Source organism: Protopterus annectens, chromosome 1.part1 (genome assembly GCF_019279795.1).
Source record: "Protopterus annectens isolate FY-2018-M chromosome 1.part1, PAN1.0, whole genome shotgun sequence".
In the NCBI taxonomy this organism is placed as follows: Eukaryota; Metazoa; Chordata; order Ceratodontiformes; family Protopteridae; genus Protopterus; species Protopterus annectens.
Window position 1 is genome coordinate 1057968610 of NC_056726.1, and position 12471 is coordinate 1057981080.

Genomic DNA, 12471 nt, shown 5'->3' on the forward strand with positions numbered 1-12471 from the left:
AAAAACAAGCAAGGGAGTTTCCCTACACCACCATATCCGTTCCATACTATTTGTATGGACTTCATAGAGTTGAATAAATGTGAAGGAAGGAAGTTGATGAGTGAGACTCAGAAGAATTGGATTTGCTGTTTACCTCTAGCATTGCTGAGCATGAAAACAGTAACAAATGTAAAGGGTTTGATCCCCTTTGAAGTAGTATTTGGAAGGGCATATTATGTGCCTCAGTGGAAAGCTCTCATGCCTGCAGAGCTGGAGGCTGACAGTTCATTAGCTAATTATATAAAAAAAACTGTTAATAAATAAATCTGTTTTGCAGTTTAACTCTTTTTCAGATAAAAGAACTTTCAGCTGAATAAGAACTTTGTGACTGATACACAAGGGCAAAATGGCCAAGAGTAAAGCAAACAAAAAGCAGAGCAACCCAAGAACTATTGCATAATTATTTTGTTAACTGTGCATTTGTTGACTATAAGTGTGACAATTTTTCTCTTATTGTGGTTTTTCCCTGCACTCAACCACACAAGTGAAAGTGAGAAGACGTGATGAACTGTTTATAGACTGGCATCCAAACTTTAACACATACCTGGCCATTAAGCATGTGTATACAGAGACTATAAACTTTTCAAATTGCTGGGGTTGTACAGCTATACCAACAGCATAAAAGACTGTTAATGTCCACTGTCCCTCTGGGGATAAAATGAGACTTGGGAAAGTTTTTATATACCCTCCAGGTGGGCTGGAGTAATGGTAATATAACAATGTCTTATAAATGTTACATTAAAGTCAAAAGTGGGGGTACTGTTTGTGATACTAACTATAATTCATATCTGAGTTCAATGAAAACTACATTAAATGCAGTACGTGACAATCCAGTCTTAACTAAACAATTGTCTATTAAAGATAGAAAAATGTTTCATGCAGGGATAACACGTATTAGTACCAAAGTAATGATTTTATTTGTGGGAAAAAGGCATATGAATGGTTACCTGAGAATTGGTCCGGCAGTTGTTTTTTGGGTTATCTGGTTCCAGCAATAAGACATACTGCAGAATTACCTTTGGGTAAGATACGAAATGTAAGGAAAACAGCTCGAAAATCTGAAGGTCCAGTTAAGAAACCTGTGAATCCAGTTGGTAAAATCGAAGCTGGTTGAAAAGACCATAATTCAGTGAAAGACAAAAGTAAATTGACTCATATGGACTTGGGCAACAGTGTTATATCCAGGGTAGGAATACCACCAGCCTATGGAGCAGTCAAATCGATCTGGGAGCTGAGGAAGCTGTCAAGAAGCCATGAGTAATGCAACTTTTTCCACCCTAGAATTGGTGACTGATAAACTGAATGCAATGAGAACTGTTGTGCTACAAAATCGAATGGCTCCTTACTTCACCCTAGCGGCAAGAGGTGGTACACGAAGAAGAATGCTGTGCTTTTATCCCTGAGGATCGTCACGAGACAAATAATCACCTAGAGGTAATTCAGCAGGTATCAGCAATGACTAAACCAGGCCCAAACCCACTGACGGACTTTTTCCAGAATCTGTTTGGGGGGTGGGGTTCCATCCTATTGAACATTTTAATTGCTATTTGTGTGGGTATACTCCTAATAGGAGCATGTGTTTACTGTGGAATTCCCTGCATGAAAAGATTAATCAAAAAATTTGTTGATATATCTGTTACTAAAACTTTTTACCAAAGTGTTGAAATTAAAAGATTGATTTCAGATGATGCTTTTTCTGAAATATAAAACAAATGACTAGCTTAGCTGAAAGTCCTTAGAAAGGAAAAGGCTAAGAAATGAAATGATATTGTTTATGTTTCTAATAGAATGAAATGCATTAACAGGAGGGAGAATGTCAGAAAAATATGTATTCAGACATATAAACTGTTAGAAAAATATGTATTCAAACATCTATAAACTGTTAGGGAAATGTGTGCTTAGGCATAAATAAATGTGCTCAAATCTATATGAAGAGCAAAGGTTGAAAAATAGTATAATATGTAATGCATTTAATTCTGTTTTACTAGAATGGTAGTAGAAATGAACTTGCATATTATTGCTTGAAGCTCAGCTGCAGTGTGATTAAAAACTTGACCCTGACAGTAGCCAGCTCGGCTGGCACATGTCTTTCAGTAAATATTATTTGCAAAGTTAGAAAATAATGAATCTGTCTGCATGTGTATCTTTTTCCTGCTTCCACCAAGGAGAATGGCCTTGTGAACACTACTGAAGATAAAAAAACAGCTGGCAAACAGAGAGACAAAGAAATGTATTAAAAAGACATTCATCCATTGTATTCGAACTAATCTAAGAGCCTTGAATAGGCTACATTTTCATAAAGACATTGTGACTGACCAGGTGCTTTGCAAGGCTGTAATATTCTCATGGGAAAAAACTTTTCAAAAAGTAAAACTTCAGCATTTTCTTATGAATTATAGTGATGTAAAGACCCTGTCACTGACCACGTCAGTGAGCTGGGCAAAAGCTGATTGTGAATGGTATAAAGTAAGGGGTATTCCCAAAATAAAGCCAGTCAAAATCCTGTACATGTTTGTGTATGGTTTTTTTGCCTCCTAATGATCATTAGAACATAAATGCATAACTGTTTGATATCTGAGCATCCTGCATTACTGTCTGTCATTTTGAAAAACCTAATGATTTTTACAGTCGGATTTTAACAATTTATTTAACACCGTGTAATGGCTGTGTACTACTAGCATCAGAGAGAGTCAGCCCTGCATGACAGCATTTCTAAGTGCAGAACTGACAAGGCAATTGTTGAAGCTGTAACAGGAAAATAAATGTGTAATAGTGGGAGGTTGGCATAATGGTTAAGGTGCTTACCTTAGAAATGCAAGGTGCAGGGTTTGATTCTGACATGGGGTAATTGGCTAGGCTCATAAGGGAAATTAACCTAGTACTAACCTATGAATAGAATAATACATTTGGGGACAGTAGGAGGGTGGCCTAATGGTTAAGGTGTTTGCCTTACAAACACAAGGTACAGGGTTTGAGTCTCACAAGGGATAATTGGCTAGGCTTAAAATGGCTTGCAAGGGCAGTTAGCCTAGTACTAACCTATGAACCTATGAACCTAAGAACATGAATGAATGGCAAATACCTGCATGTTGTTACCTGAAAATGTACCTCAGTAGAATGTGTGTGATTTGTCCAGCAATGACATCAATATGTGAATGAATGACATATGTAAATATATATATGCAGTTTATCAGCTATCATGACTCATGCATCTAAAATACTCAGAATAAACAATCAGTCGAAAATCTACTTATCCCTATATTCTCACAAGTGGACAAATAAGCATAACTGACTTATCAATGGTTTCACGGTAGCAATCATAACACTAAAATTCTGTAAGAAATCTGAAAAAAATCAAAATAACATCACCAATACATGTCCTAAGTGTTCATTAGTACTTTTATTGAGTAATCACACTTTTATAAGCTGTTTAAAGTTCATTACTGTATCTCTATCTCTAAGTTTGTTTGTGGTAGTATTTCACTCTGGACACATCTTTACTGTGCTTTTACTTTAAGAGGACTGGTTAGTGTTTACCTGGTCTGTCGGAGCTGGAAACATAAAAAAGTGCTCGTCGTATTCACCAGAGGTCTCAGTCAGTTTTTTATATTTCCAGTGCAGATATAAATTTGTCACATTCACACGGAGCTGTTTGCTGTTGGCTGTGGCAGTGGCCTGTGCAGATGTAAACATCTGGAAACATTGCTTATTTTCATAATTCTGTGAAGGTTTACTGTGCTAGTTACTTTTGTATAGTACCCAGTACTATTGCTGCTCAGAGACCATCTGATTTGGCGCTGGGCAGCATTGCTGGTGAAGTTAGCTGCAGATTACACAATGTAAACACACTTCTCTTCATTCAGTTACAAATGCCCTCCACTTCTATCTTTTCAAGTACACATTAGGACCTGCAACTATGGCTGGACACTTTCCTGCTACCTCTGCATTCAGCTTGGTGGACATGAGTATCCCAAGGCAATCTAACAATTGCCTTATGTACACTGACAATCACTCAATTCTCAAACATACACATAAAGTATGTGAGAGATGTAGTTACACACTGACATTGGAGACTAGATCCTCGCATACAGACACAAAAAAGCAACAAACAGATTGTCAGCATGTCACACACATCATTCACTGCATCCACAAGGGACCACACACATAGACCCACATATGTAGAGGTACTCACATGTAACTTACCCAAACCTCAAAGCCCTCTAAGGCGCAGTGCTCAGAAACTCTGCATGTACACAAACAAGGCAGTTCCCATTGCAACAAATGAAGCCACATCTCATTGTGCCACAACTACCAAGCCCATAAGGTGAAATACTCCATGACCCAATATTCTGGTCATAGGAGACTCCATTGTGAGATCCACTGATGTCACTCTTACCAAGTTGGATAAGGGGGAACGTTACAGTTACTTACCTGTCAGGGGCCAGGATTCGCCAGATCATGCAAGCACTCAGATGACTTACCTCTAAGTTCCAGTATGACTTAGTCGTAGTCCATGTGGGTATGAATGATCTGAGATGTACCTTCCTTGGACTATATATAAAGAGAGATGTGACTGAGGTTTCTGAATATGTGTCACAAGCGGGTATGAGCCTAGCACTGAGCAGCATTCTACCATCTCTAAGGATGATTTTAAAAATATGGAAATAGGCAAAAACAAACTGTAAAACGAAAAACCAAAGGCAGGAACCACGAAGCAGCACCAGTTAGAAACAAGTTTAATCCAATTAAGCGCTTTTCATTTGTCAATGTGTACAAACTTCTACAGATGAACAACAGACCACATACAAGTGATTTAAATAGTCAATTGGTTAATTATCAATTCATCAATTATACCTCATAAAGAAATAAAAAACTTTAAAGTACTTCTCAAACGTTATATACACTGAGTACTTTTAAAGGTGATATAAAATACCGCTGAATTCACATGAGTCAAATATAAACATTTCTTCAAGTAACAAAAAGATACATAACAGTTAAAAGTAACTGTTTAGAACAGTAAAGACTATTAAAAATAGTGAACTTAAAAAACTAGTAAACTTAAAAAACTTTTGGCTTTGTACAAGGCACTACAACCTCTAAGTGCATTTAGAACAACTAGAAAATTGTATCTAGTAAGACTCTTGAGCTTAAGGACGCTACTAACTGAGCATCCTTCATTCAAGCCTGGCACACTGTATGCATTTAATCTAATCTGCCATTCCAACTCCAGTTCTTCTAACTTTAAAGGAATTGGTCCACCTCTAGGATTCTGAAACACTTGATCAATAATGAGAAATTTAAAAGTATGGTCAGAATGTAGTGAGATGTATTTAGCTAGTGCATTCTCAAGCTTCTGTTTTCTAATCGCGTAAATATGTTTGTAAATACGGTCACGTAAACGCCTCTCAATTTTGCCTACATAGTAGGCTGGACAAAACTGGCACTGAGCTAAATAAATCACCATTTTAGAGTTACAGTTCACTGTAACTCTCAAGGAATACTGGTGGTCGAGAATCTTAAATCTGTTAGATTCAATAACATACTGGCAATAACTACAGGCTTGACATTTATACATACCAGGAGTCCTTACTTGCCCTTTCAGGTGGTGCTCCAAAAAAGCTTTAAGATTCTTAGCTTTCTTGTAAACTACCACAGGCTGATTACCCAGTTTCTGATAGACATTGTTGTCACTCTTAAATATAGCCCAATTTTTGCATAGGACTTGAAAACAGTCCTTACTCTTAGAGTGATAAGTTATGAAAGTGGCATTCAATGTCTCAACTTGCTGTGAGGCATTGAAGTTAACCACTGGTTGGAAACAAAGATTGTCAGTTTCATCATGTGGGATAGGCACACTTTCCAAAATTGGTCTATAAAAATGGTTTGAACGTTTTACCTTCACTTCTTCAATAATTGTGTTAAGCATGTGGTCAGGGTAACCACGATGTATAAACATCCTCTTCAGGTGTCTACATTCGGCATGGAAATCTTTGTTCAATGTAATGATACATGCAGCCCTGGCCAATTGACCTTTCACTATTGCTCATTTTTGGTGAAGTGGATGGCAGCTAGAGAAATGTAAAAAAGAGTTGTAATAAGTAGATTTCCTAAAAATAGTGGATATAAATTTCTGAATAGCGTGGTCTTTAGGTAGCAAAATGTCGAGGTAGGGGATGGACTCGGTATGGAAAGTAGAAGTAAACTTCAAAAAACATGTGGTGTCATTAAAATAGTCAACCAGTGACTGACTAATGGTGAGGTCACCATCTAATAAAATGAAAATATCATCCAAATAACTGGTATAAAAAAAATCATCTTATCTGTAAATTCACAATTGTTAAACACAAAAAGATGTTCCCATTGGGCCATTACCATGTTAGCAAGACTAGCACCACATGGAGAGCCCATAGCTACCCCGACCTTCTGGAGGTAAAAGTTACCTCCAAACATAAAAAAGTTATTGCTCAAGACCAAATCCAACAATTCATGTACAATGTGTAACTCATTACTAGTACACAATGTCTAACTCATTACTAGTACACAATGTGTAACTCATTACTAGTACACAATGTCTAACTCATTACTAGTACACAATGTCTAACTCATTACTAGTACACGATGTCTAACTCATTACTAGTACACGATGTCTAACTCATTACTAGTACACAATGTCTAACTCATTACTGGTACACAATGTCTAACTCATTACTAGTACACAATGTCTAACTCATTACTGGTACACAATGTCTAACTCATTACTAGTACACAATGTCTAACTCGTTACTAGTACACAATGTCTAACTCGTTACTAGTACACAATGTGTAACTCATTACTAGTACACAATGTGTAACTCATTACTAGTACACAATGTCTAACTCATTACTGGTACACAATGTCTAACTCATTGCTAGTACACAATGTCTAACTCATTACTAGTACACAATGTCTAACTCATTACTAGTACACAATGTGTAACTCATTACTAGTACACAATGTCTAACTCATTACTGGTACACAATGTCTAACTCATTACTAGTACACAATGTCTAACTCGTTACTAGTACACAATGTCTAACTCGTTACTAGTACACAATGTCTAACTCGTTACTAGTACACAATGTGTAACTCATTACTAGTACACAATGTGTAACTCATTACTAGTACACAATGTCTAACTCATTACTAGTACGCAATGTGTAACTCATTACTAGTACACAATGTCTAACTCATTACTAGTACACAATGTCTAACTCATTACTAGTACACAATGTGTAACTCATTACTAGTACACAATGTCTAACTCATTACTAGTACACAATGTCTAACTCATTACTAGTACACGATGTCTAACTCATTACTAGTACACAATGTCTAACTCATTACTAGTGCTGCCATGGAACCTGAATAATTGATTGGCCCACTCTAGTGCAATGTCATGTGGAATGCAAGTATACGGGTCTTTGACGTCTATAGTGAGAAAATTGTATCTTGTGTTGCACTTTAACTTATTGATTTTGTCTAGAAATGACCAAGAGTCTTCACATATTTGGGTAATTTTTACCAGGTATTTCTGGAGGATCGCATCCGCGACTTTCGTGCAAGGGTAAGTAGGAGCACCCCTGCCGTCTACAAGGGGCCTCATAGGGGGGTTGTTTAAATCCTTATGGATTTTTGGGATACTGAACATACATGGAAATCTGGGATACACTGTTGATAAATAATTAAAGGTGTTCTGTGTCAGTCTTCCTTCTATGTACAACTCTTCTATGAAGTTCTTGATCAAGTTGTAAGCCTTGTTAGTTTCAGAACATGAACTAACTAAGTAAGACACACTGTCCAGTAATTTGTACATCCATTCATTGTAGTCATCCTTATCAAACACAACTAATCCCCCTCCCCTGTCAGGCTTACAAAAGTGAATGTCGTGGAATTTAATAAAGTCAAGGCATTCCTTTTCAACATTCAAATTCACACCAGAAGAAGGTCTATATAATGCCTTCTGGTGCTTAAGATGAATGTCGAGTTCACAAATAAGTTCAAAGACCTGTAATAGCGGGTGTAGGGGCGGATTATAAACACTGGGAATCCTAAAGTTGTTGCCATCAGTTGTGTAAATGTTGCCCATCAAAAGATGAAGGTTAAGTTTTCTTGTAAATAGTCTCAGGTCAATTAATGTTCTAACTAAGTTACATTTCTGAGTTGGAACATACCATGACCCAATATTCTGGTCATAGGAGACTCCATTGTGAGATACACTGATGTCACTCTTACCAAGCTGGATAAGGGGGAACGTTACAGTTACTTACCTGTCAGGGGCCAGAATTCACCAGATCATGCAAGCACTCAAATGACTTACCTCTAAGTACCGGTATGACTTAGTCATAGTCCATGTGGGTATGAATGATCTGAGATGTACCTTCCTTGGACTATATATAAAGAGAGATGTGATTGAAGTTTCTGAATATGTGTCACAAGCAAGTATGAGCTTAGCACTGAGCAGCATTCTACCATCTCTAAGGATGATGCCACAACGCCACCAGAAAATGACTGACATTAAGAATTGGCTTAACTACTGGTGTCATTCCAAAATGGTCAGAGGCGGCTTGTGCCATCAGACTGCTGGACTGCAGCCCCACCCCCCAGCAAGACAAAAGAAAAAAATACTTTTTAAATTAATTTAATTTGCTTAGTGTAAATAAATTCAGTTGAGTCTTTCTCTTATCAGCTGGCTGCTTTACACCAACTGACTCATCTGCGAGTACGAGCATGCGCAATTTGGAGTTCCGGGTTAAAAAAAAAGAAGTTTTGTTTCTCTTTCTCTAAAAGAGATCCACTTCAGCAGTGCAGCCCGGATTAATGAATGAGGCATCAGTGTGATGCCCAGCAGTCTATATGGTTTGGAACTGCATAGAATTGGAAGGGGCTCGGACTGCCACGTCCGTAGGCACGTACATGGATGGGCTAAATGGCTGCTGATTGGTTCTCGCTCTCTTCCCGGGCTTTATGTGCTGGGAAAAGAGTGCGAAGCAAACAGTTGCCGCCAGTTAAGTAAGCAAACTTGTTTGCGGTTGACCAGTTGACTGTAAATTGCAGCTTGACAGCCTAATTTTGTTCGTTGGACATGACACAGCAGCTTAAAAAGAAGAGAACATTATTTTCTTCTTGGTGGTATGTAACACACAGTAAAATATGTAATGTAATTATGATCAATATTATATGACAGGGTTATGTGACAGTCCCTTACTCCCTTTGTAGAACTGTACAGAAATAGTGATAACATCATAGTGATTTTCTTGGGAACTGTGGGTAAAGACCTGGAAATTCGATAAAATAATATGGTATACACAGTGATGATAATTAAAAAAAATATAATGTGCATAAGTAAATTTTACATTCCAGTTATCTTAAAATAATCTGTTGAAATAAATGAAATTATTCAGAAAAAATGGTATTGGTGGTATTAGCATTTAAAAGTATACAGATTTGTGCTTGGTAGTAGTACATGCCAGTTTTTGTTGAATGTTTAATTGTTTAGTATTTCAAATCGCAGGTTTAATAGTACTGATGTAAGACCTACCACTACTACTAAGTTTGGAAGAGGAATATTTAAAAAAATGTCTGTATTTTTGGGCCTTTGTCCTACTTTTATTTATGGCTTTATCCAGATTTCTTGCTCTGAGGTTGAGAGTATATGAAATGTGTCAGGGGCTGGGCCATCACTGTTGGCCAGCGACATTTCAAATTGTGACATACTTGTTGTACCCCACTCCCCCATGTAGTGACTTTAGATATATCCAAGCAAGGCAAGGAGCAGTTCAAGTATCCAAGGTAGACACAAGTACAGTCATGGCTTTTAATCTGTCCTTGATTTTGCAGAATGTTCTGTTTTTGTCATATTTTTATACTGTTTTATGCTTATTCGGAAAATGCATGTTGTTGGTTGGCTGCTTGTCTTTTTATACTTTATTTTGACTGGCATTCCAGTAATGTATTTAAAAAGTAATTTATCATTTCATGCCTCGCAACCTTTTTGTTTCCATCTAGATATTAAGTAAGCTGTCATTTAGCCAAGGCATTGAAATATTTTTTTTCTTCTACACTTCATTTTGTCTTGATTGAACTCTCATAATGATAGTTTGGCACACAGGGTAGCAGTGTATTTAAAGTACCAGTTTTTGTGGTTTTGAGCATAGTGAAGGAATGTTAGCAAATGTACTTTTTCTATAAGAATAAATGTTTACACGCACTTTGCAATCTTGGTTTCTGCACCTAAAGTAGCAAAATGTAAGGTAACTTGTTGAGGGACATATTAGCCTCATGACAGTATATGTGTATATATTTTTAAGCTAATTTCTTGGAGATGAACAAATTTAATAATTGACTAATGCAATGGATTAATACACTCCAGGGAATCATGCTGGCTTCAGGCTTCTTCTTTTGGCTTTTCCTGGTTAGGGGTTGCCACAGCTGTCTGCTCATGATTGACAGTGGAGTTTTATGGTATTGAGTTGCTAGCATGGTGCCCAACCTTCCACAGAAGGCACACACACACATGCACTCACACCTAGGGCCAATTTAGAGTGTACAATCCACCTACAGCATGTCTTTGGGATGTGGGAGGAAACCGGAGCACCCCGAGGAAACCCATGTGACCACAGGGAGGACATGCAGACTCCACACAGAAGGCACCCCAGCCAAGGATCAAACCAGGGAACCTCTTGCTGTGAAGTGACAATGCTAACCGCTGCACCACTGTGGCCACCCACCTGCCAAAACAATACTAAGGTAGTTAAACATTCATTTGGCCCTCTTTCAGACAAGACCCACTTCAGGTGGCACCAACTTTTACAGAAAGGATGCAGGGTATACAAGAGATAAGAAATTATACACAGTGTTAAAACTCTCTTAACTTAAGAGCAGAATAACCCTTATTTGATTCTGGAAGACCAGAAGGCTGTGGATTCTATTCCCTCCCCAAAATAGCAGCCCAAAGTAAATGGCTTTAAGTCATAAAATTATTCACACTCTTGAATGAAGTTGGAGACAGTGTGTCTGTAAATTGAATAGCTTGCTAGTTACAGCAGGAAGCCAAGACTGATTTTTTATGGTTTTATGACAGTCCAGGTGTGTATCCTGCCCTGAGGATTAATGTTTCATGTGTTTTGGTGTACTTTGTTGTCATCATATTCAGTGGTTAACAGCAGCAAGCAGTCAATGACACATTTATCTAAGTTAGTTGATGTGCTTCCCTCTTTTTTTTTTTTCCAAAATCTCTTTATTTCAATTTTATTTTTTCAAATAATAATACGATAACTGAAAAACACAAATAAACAATACAAATACCTATCTAAAGAAAACAGACTACAATCTTGTTCTGAGAAAATTATATATATATATATATATATATATATATATATATATATATATATATACACAAGAAGTCACTACATCGTCAAGTAAAGTATGAGAATTCTTATGTTCATTTGGTCTCATAAGGGAGAGTTAGAATGGGGATAGTCTATATATATAACGTAAAATAGAAATGTAACCATTTATTTGTATGTTTAGGGAAAATATCTAGTTACACATGTACTAAGAAAGGGGAGAAGATGCAAGAAAGACTGGTTATACTACATTCTTTTCTTGTGCTTCACTCTTAACAAAGGGCCTTAAAGAACATAAGAGCAGAAAGAAATAAACTTGTAGTGATAATAATAAAGCTGTGTTATATTTTACTTTGTTGTACTCTTAACATTTTCCCAGAACAAGAGGTCTGAGTGTAATTAACAATATATATATATATATATATATATATATATTTTTTTTATTTTGGGGGTCATTAGTACAACTACTGCCGTTCTATTTTTTTTTTTTTTTTTTGGCAGTATTGTCTGAGAGTACCTATAATTATAAGAAAATGAAAACCATAAGATTAACATTTTTAGTTAGGGTAGAATGCTTGGGCTTACATTAGAATAATCTAAAAATAAATAAGCAGGCAGTGTACACATACATTGTTTAAATCAGTATCTGTGGTACTTCAGAATCAGTACATGTGAAATGGAGTGCCTGGAATATCATTTCTGTTATGTTTATTGGTCTGGGACTGGTACTCTGTATGCATCCTCCTTTTCTGGAAAATAAAATTGAAATATATTGTGCATAGAAATAAGGAAATGACTGCATGTGAAAATGCTTGGCTATGACAATGGTTACAGTATGATGGTATTTTGGCCATTTAGGAGTCTTTCTGGAGGTTGGACACCTGTTGGGGCATTTTGTATCATTTGTCAGAAATAGGTCTCTGAAATGAAATAGCCTGTAGTTTACATCCACAGAAATCAATAGCATTAAACACTATACATCTGCACCCCCTACACACAGTCACACAGACACACTGCCACCACCAAATAAAGTAAGATTATGTGCAA